Source organism: Nomia melanderi, unplaced genomic scaffold, assembly GCF_051020985.1.
Source record: "Nomia melanderi isolate GNS246 unplaced genomic scaffold, iyNomMela1 scaffold0206, whole genome shotgun sequence".
NCBI classification, from domain to species: Eukaryota; Metazoa; Arthropoda; class Insecta; order Hymenoptera; family Halictidae; genus Nomia; species Nomia melanderi.
Window position 1 is genome coordinate 25,001 of NW_027475321.1, and position 7,500 is coordinate 32,500.

The 7,500-nt window shown below is 50.3% G+C and overlaps 1 non-coding gene across 1 annotated transcript; it reads left to right on the top strand.

Annotated features, from left to right (window-relative positions):
* Nucleotides 1–6,603: 6,603 nt before the first annotated feature.
* On the top strand, nt 6,604–6,758 carry LOC143175828 (5.8S ribosomal RNA). Its single transcript, XR_013000495.1, has one exon. It is a non-coding gene; the product is annotated as a 5.8S ribosomal RNA (ribosomal RNA).
* Nucleotides 6,759–7,500: the final 742 nt, after the last annotated feature.

Sequence of the window (7,500 nt, forward strand, 5' to 3'; positions counted from 1 at the left end):
TCGAACGGCTTACGCGCGGAGAAATACACTTCTCCCGTCCGTCGAAATTTTTTTTTTTTACTTTGAACAAGGCGCATAGAGCCCGCCGAACCACGATTTCCGTGCGTCTTACATCTTTCGACGATGGGACGATCCACGCGAAGAGTTGTTTCGTGCTCGCGCGAGGTGCGATAGCGTCGATTCGCTTTTCTGTACGGGGAGAAATAGAACGATGAGTTGACTTATCGGGTCTTCGTTGGAATTACCGTCGCTGGCATTGTAAACTCCAGATGACCTTGTGATTCCTTCGTCGGGCACTGGTAAAGGGTGGCGATGATTCGTTCTATAATAGAAATACCCGTCGTAGCGATTCGGCCGAGACACCCGCCACGAAACACTCTCTCGTCGTGGAATCCCCGCGTCGGAGAGTAAAACGCGCGAAGGCTTACTATGAGAGAAGAAATAGTATATGCCGGTGGTTCGCGTGTGTAGGCTCTATACGAAATTGCGATTCAAGAGAGTAGGAAAAGACGCGATGAACCACGATTTCCGTGCGTCTTACGTCTCTCGACGATGGGACGATCCACGCGAAGAGTTGTTACGTGCTCGCGCGAGGTGCGATAGCGTCGATTCGCTTTTCTGTACGGGGAGAAATAGAACGATGAGCTGACTTATCGGGTCTTCGTTGGAATTACCGTCGCTGGCATTGTAAACTCCAGATGACCTTGTGATTCCTTCGTCGGGCACTGGTAAAGGGTGGCGATGATTCGTTCTATAATAGAAATACCCGTCGTAGCGTTTCGGCCTAGTCACCCGCCACGAAACACTCTCTCGTCGTGGAATCCCCGCGTCGGAGAGTAAAACGCCGAAGGCTTACTTATGAAACTTACGTCTCTCGACGATGGGACGATCCACGCGAAGAGTTGTTACGTGCACGCGTATGGTGCGATTGCGTCGATTCGCTTTTCTGTACGGGGAGCAATAGAACGTTGAGTTGACTTATCGGGTCTTCGTTGGAATTACCGTCGCTGGCATTGTAAACTCCAGATGACCTTGTGATTCCTTCGTCGGGCACTGGTAAAGGGTGGCGATGATGCGTTCTATAATAGAAATACCCGTCGTAGCGTTTCTTCCGAGTCAACCCGCTCACGAAACACTCTCTCGTCGTGGAATCCCCGCGTCGGAGAGTAAAACGCGAATTCATAGTATGGAAACTTACGTCTCTCGACGATGGGACGATCCACGCGAAGAGTTGTTACGTGCACGCGTATGGTGCGATTGCGTCGATTCGCTTTTCTGTACGGGGAGTAATAGAACGTTGAGTTGACTTATCGGGTCTTCGTTGGAATTACCGTCGCTGGCATTGTAAACTCCAGATGACCTTGTGATTCCTTCGTCGGGCACTGGTAAAGGGTGGCGATGATGCGTTCTATAATAGAAATACCCGTCGTAGCGTTTCTTCCGAGTCAACCCGCTCACGAAACTCTCTCTCGTCGTGGAATCCCCGCGTCGGAGAGTAAAACGCGAATTCATACTATGAAAACTTACGTCTCTCGACGATGGGACGATCCACGCGAAGAGTTGTTTACGTGCACGCGTATGGTGCGATTGCGTCGATTCGCTTTTCTGTACGGGGAGAAATAGAACGTTGAGTTGACTTATCGGGTCTTCGTTGGAATTACCGTCGCTGGCATTGTAAACTCCAGATGACCTTGTGATTCCTTCGTCGGGCACTGGTAAAGGGTGGCGATGATGCGTTCTATAATAGAAATACCCGTCGTAGCGTTTCTTCGGAGTCAACCCGCTCACGAAACTCTCTCTCGTCGTGGAATCCCCGCGTCGGAGAGTAAAACGCGAATTCATACTATGAAAACTTACGTCTCTCGACGATGGGACGATCCACGCGAAGAGTTGTTTACGTGTACGCGTATGGTGCGATTGCGTCGATTCGCTTTTCTGTACGGGGAGAAATAGAACGTTGAGTTGACTTATCGGGTCTTCGTTGGAATTACCGTCGCTGGCATTGTAAACTCCAGATGACCTTGTGATTCCTTCGTCGGGCACTGGTAAAGGGTGGCGATGATGCGTTCTATAATAGAAATACCCGTCGTAGCGTTTCTTCCGAGTCAACCCGCTCACGAAACTCTCTCTCTCGTCGTGGAATCCCCGCGTCGGAGAGTAAAACGCCGAAGGCTTACTATGAAACTTACGTCTCTCGACGATGGGACGATCCACGCGAAGAGTTGTTACGTGCACGCGTATGGTGCGATTGCGTCGATTCGCTTTTCTGTACGGGGAGTAATAGAACGTTGAGTTGACTTATCGGGTCTTCGTTGGAATTACCGTCGCTGGCATTGTAAACTCCAGATGACCTTGTGATTCCTTCGTCGGGCACTGGTAAAGGGTGGCGATGATGCGTTCTATAATAGAAATACCCGTCGTAGCGTTTCTTCCGAGTCAACCCGCTCACGAAACTCTCTCTCGTCGTGGAATCCCCGCGTCGGAGAGTAAAACGCGAATTCATACTATGAAAACTTACGTCTCTCGACGATGGGACGATCCACGCGAAGAGTTGTTTACGTGCACGCGTATGGTGCGATTGCGTCGATTCGCTTTTCTGTACGGGGAGAAATAGAACGTTGAGTTGACTTATCGGGTCTTCGTTGGAATTACCGTCGCTGGCATTGTAAACTCCAGATGACCTTGTGATTCCTTCGTCGGGCACTGGTAAAGGGTGGCGATGATGCGTTCTATAATAGAAATACCCGTCGTAGCGTTTCTTCCGAGTCAACCCGCTCACGAAACTCTCTCTCGTCGTGGAATCCCCGCGTCGGAGAGTAAAACGCGAATTCATACTATGAAAACTTACGTCTCTCGACGATGGGACGATCCACGCGAAGAGTTGTTTACGTGCACGCGTATGGTGCGATTGCGTCGATTCGCTTTTCTGTACGGGGAGAAATAGAACGTTGAGTTGACTTATCGGGTCTTCGTTGGAATTACCGTCGCTGGCATTGTAAACTCCAGATGACCTTGTGATTCCTTCGTCGGGCACTGGTAAAGGGTGGCGATGATGCGTTCTATAATAGAAATACCCGTCGTAGCGTTTCTTCCGAGTCAACCCGCTCACGAAACTCTCTCTCGTCGTGGAATCCCCGCGTCGGAGGGTAAAACGCGATATATAATAGTATATGCCAGTGGTTCGCGCGCGTCGTCTCTGAGATACGCGGTCGACAGAGTTCCGAAAACACGTGATGTGCCACGATTTCCGTGCGTCTTACATCTTTCGACGATGGGACGATCCACGCGAAGAGAACGTTCGTGCTTGCGTGAGGTGCAACAGCGTCGATTCGCTTTTCTGTACGGGGAGAAATAGAACGTTGAGTTGACTTATCGGGTCTTCGTTGGAATTACCGTCGCTGGCATTGTAAACTCCAGATGACCTTGTGATTCCTTCGTCGGGCACTGGTAAAGGGTGGCGATGATTCGTTCTATAATAGTAATACCCGTCGTAGCGTTTCGACCGATGTCACCCGCCACGAATGTCTCTCTCGACGTGGAAACCCCGCGCCGAAGAGTAAACGCGAAGGCTTACCATACGAAAGAAAACGGTATTATACGCCTGTGGTATGTGCGTCTCGGCTCTGTGATACGCGATCGGCAGAGTTACAAAAAAACGTTGATGGGCCACGATTTCCGTGCGTCTTACATCTTTCGACGATGGGACGATCCACGCGAAGAGTAGTTACGTGCTCGCGCGAGGTGCGATAGCGTCGATTCGCTTTTCTGTACGGGGAGAAATAGAACGATGAGTTGACTTATCGGGTCTTCGTTGGAATTACCGTCGCTGGCATTGTAAACTCCAGATGACCTTGTGATTCCTTCGTCGGGCACTGGTAAAGGGTGGCGATGATTCGTTCTATAATAGAAATACCCGTCGTAGCGATTCGGCCGAGACACCCGCCACGAAACTCTCTCTCGTCGTGGAATCCCCATGTCGGAGAGTAAAACGCGAAGGCTAACTATATAAGAAACATATAGTATTATTTATGCCTGTGGTTCTCCGTTTGTCCTACTCTCAGATACGCGACTCGGAGAGTTACGAATAATCGTGATGGACCACGATTTCTGTACGTCTTACATCTTTCGACGATGGGACGATCCACGCGAAGAGATCATTCCTGCTTGCGTGAGGTGCGATAGCGCCGATTCGCTTTTCTGTACGGGGAGAAATAGAACGATGAGTTGACTTATCGGGTCTTCGTTGGAATTACCGTCGCTGGCATTGTAAACTCCAGATGACCTTGTGATTCCTTCGTCGGGCACTGGTAAAGGGTGGCGATGATTCGTTCTATAATAGAAATACCCGTCGTAGCGATTCGGCCGTGTCACCCGCCACGAAAATCTCTCTCGTCGTGGAATCCCCGCGTCGTAGAGTAAACGCGAAGGCTTGCTATAGAAGACTATAGTTTATACGCCTGTGGTTCACCGGTTGCCTGCTCTCCGGGGTACGCGATCGCGCAGGAGTTACGGAAGAACTTGATGGGCCACGATCTCCAAGCGGCTATATCTTTCGACGATGGGACGATTCACGCGAAGAGAACGTTCGTGCATGCGTGAGGTGCGATAGCGTTGATTCGCTTGTCTGTACGGGGAGAAATAGAACGATGAGTTGACTTATCGGGTCTTCGTTGGAATTACCGTCGCTGGCATTGTAAACTCCAGATGACCTTGTGATTCCTTCGTCGGGCACTGGTAAAGGGTGGCGATGATTCGTTCTATAATAGAAATACCCGTCGTAGCGTTTCGACCGATGTCACCCGCCACGAAATTCTCTCTCGTCGTGGAATCCCCGCGTCGGAGAGTAACCGCCGAAGGCTTGCTATAGAAGACTATAGTTTATACGCCTGTGGTTCACCGGTTGCCGGCTCTCCGGGGCACGCGATCGCGCGAAGGTTACGGAGGGACGTGAAGCGCCCGAGCAATGAAACGTCCGCAGGAGGAAACGAGCAACCGCCGAACATTGTTTCGCGACGTTTCCATAATGTATTGTCGTTTCGCTCGCATCCCGCTTCTTTCCCCTAGTTTCCTCGACGCGTAGTTTCGCAGCCTTAGTGGACGAATCATTCTCGATTCGAGGAAAGATATGCAGTGGGGCGTGCAATGAGCCCGCCAGAGACCACGATCTCCAATGCGTCTTTACATCTTTCGACGATGGGATGATCCACGCGAAGAGAACGTTCGTGCTTGCGCGAGGTGCGTTAGCGTCGATTCGCTTTTCTGTACGGGGAGAAATAGAACGATGAGTTGACTTATCGGGTCTTCGTTGGAATTACCGTCGCTGGCATTGTAAACTCCAGATGACCTTGTGATTCCTTCGTCGGGCACTGGTAAAGGGTGGCGATGATTCGTTCTATAATAGAAATACCCGTCGTAGCGATTCGGCCGAGTCACCCGCCACGAAACTGTCTCTCTTTCGTCGTGGAAACCCCGCGTCGGAGAGTAAAACGCGCGAAGGCTGTGACTGTAACATATATATATATACAGTATACAATGCCTGTGGTTTTTGCGCGTGTCGGCTCTTCGGTATACGCGATCGGCCAGAGTTACGGAGGGACGGTGAAGCGCACGAGAAATTGAAACGGCCGCACGATTGGAACCGAGCAACCGTCGAACATTGTTTCGCGACGTTTCCATAATGCGTTTTCGTTTCGCTCGCATACCGCTTCTTTTCCCCTAGTCTCTGAGACGCGTTTTCGAGCCGTTCTTCTACTATCGATTCTCGTAGAGAGAAGGGACCGGGTAGTCTGGAAGTGGAACCCGCATCTTGCGTGTACCGTACACGGAATTGAGAGGACCGGCCGTGAAGCTCGTTTTAAAGCCGTGCGTCTGACACCCAACTCTTGCGCGCCAATTTCGCGGCAAGAGATAATATGGGACGAATGACCGGCAAAGAGCCAGCTGTGAAGTCTGTTTTTTTAATCGAATCCGTGGACGTGTGTATGCCGTAGCGTCGCTCGTCGTGTTCGTTCATGGTCGTTCCGAGAGAAAGAACGAAAGCGGTAACGAAGGGACCGGCCGTGAAGCTCGTTTTAAAGCCGCGCGTCTGACACCCAACTCTTGCGCGCCAATTTCGCGGCAAGAGATAACATGGGACGAATGACCGGCAAAGAGCCAGCTGTGAAGTCTTTTTTCATTATTTGCTTTCAATCGATCGATCGGTACGATTCGTGCAACGTTTCGCGCGATGCGACGCGAAAACATGCGCGCAACAATAGATGCGTCTGATCGGAAGAACGCGAGGGTCGACTGCACGCGATGGATTCAGTATCGGGTAGGATACAAAATATATCCCCGTCGTTTCCACGCGTGCGAGTCTTCTGCGTCTTTCGCGGGTTTTTGAATGCACTATACGCCCGGAACGTCGAGAAATATATACATATTACTTGAACGTTTTTCGTCTCGAAAGGCTTCGGTGTCGTCTCCAAGGCGACGCCTGAATCTCCTTCGCGCGCTGGTCGGAGATTCAGGTATCAACTTTTATCTTCTCTTTGAAAGAAGAGAGATATTAGGTCGAACAAATGAGAATAAAATTATATATGTGAAATATAAAATTTATACGATTACCCTGAACGGTGGATCACTTGGCTCGTGGGTCGATGAAGAACGCAGCTAATTGCGCGTCAACGTGTGAACTGCAGGACACATGAACATCGACATTTCGAACGCACATTGCGGTCCACGGATACAATTCCTGGACCACGCCTGGCTGAGGGTCGTTTACGTACCATACACTGCTTGCGTAGCTCTGTCAAATCCCCGCCGTCGTTCACCTCTTCGGATCGAACGTTTTTTTACCGAAGGGCGCAAAGAACGTTTCTGAGTCGGGTTAAGAGAAGGATGCTACGTACGAGCGAACGATGGGTGTCTCGTCGGCGTTTGTCGCGGACACGCGAAAATTCTGTGAATTTCACGGACAGTGTACGTTCTAGTTGTTGCAAAACGATCGGAATCGTTTGTATGGACTCGCGTGAGTGTTCGCGGCGTCGTGCGTCGTTCAATTACGACCGCCCGCGGATACCGCTCCACTGCGATATGGATCTGAGCGACAACTTTTTCGGCTGTTCGTGAGATGAACGGTTTCGTGTGTTTAGAAAAATTTTTTTTCCCGCGCTCCCGACGTCACCTGAAATGATGCGTCAGAGGTGAAAGAAAATATTAAGAAGTCGAGAGAGAGAGAGACTACACACGTTTTATTCATATTTTGTATACCGTGCGTGAGACGGATGTGCACGACACGTCGTATGTCGGTATATTACCGACTGGCCCCAGGGAGATTGTTTTCTTCCTCTCTTACGAATGAGATGTACGTTTCGGAGGATCGTCGTTACCGAAACACACGGCAAAACGAGACTTCTCGCAGCAGAACCTTTATACACAATACACATCGACTCTTTTTACCCCGAGAGAGAGAGAAAAGGTGTATTTCTTTTTTTTATTTTTCGAATTCGACGCACGAAC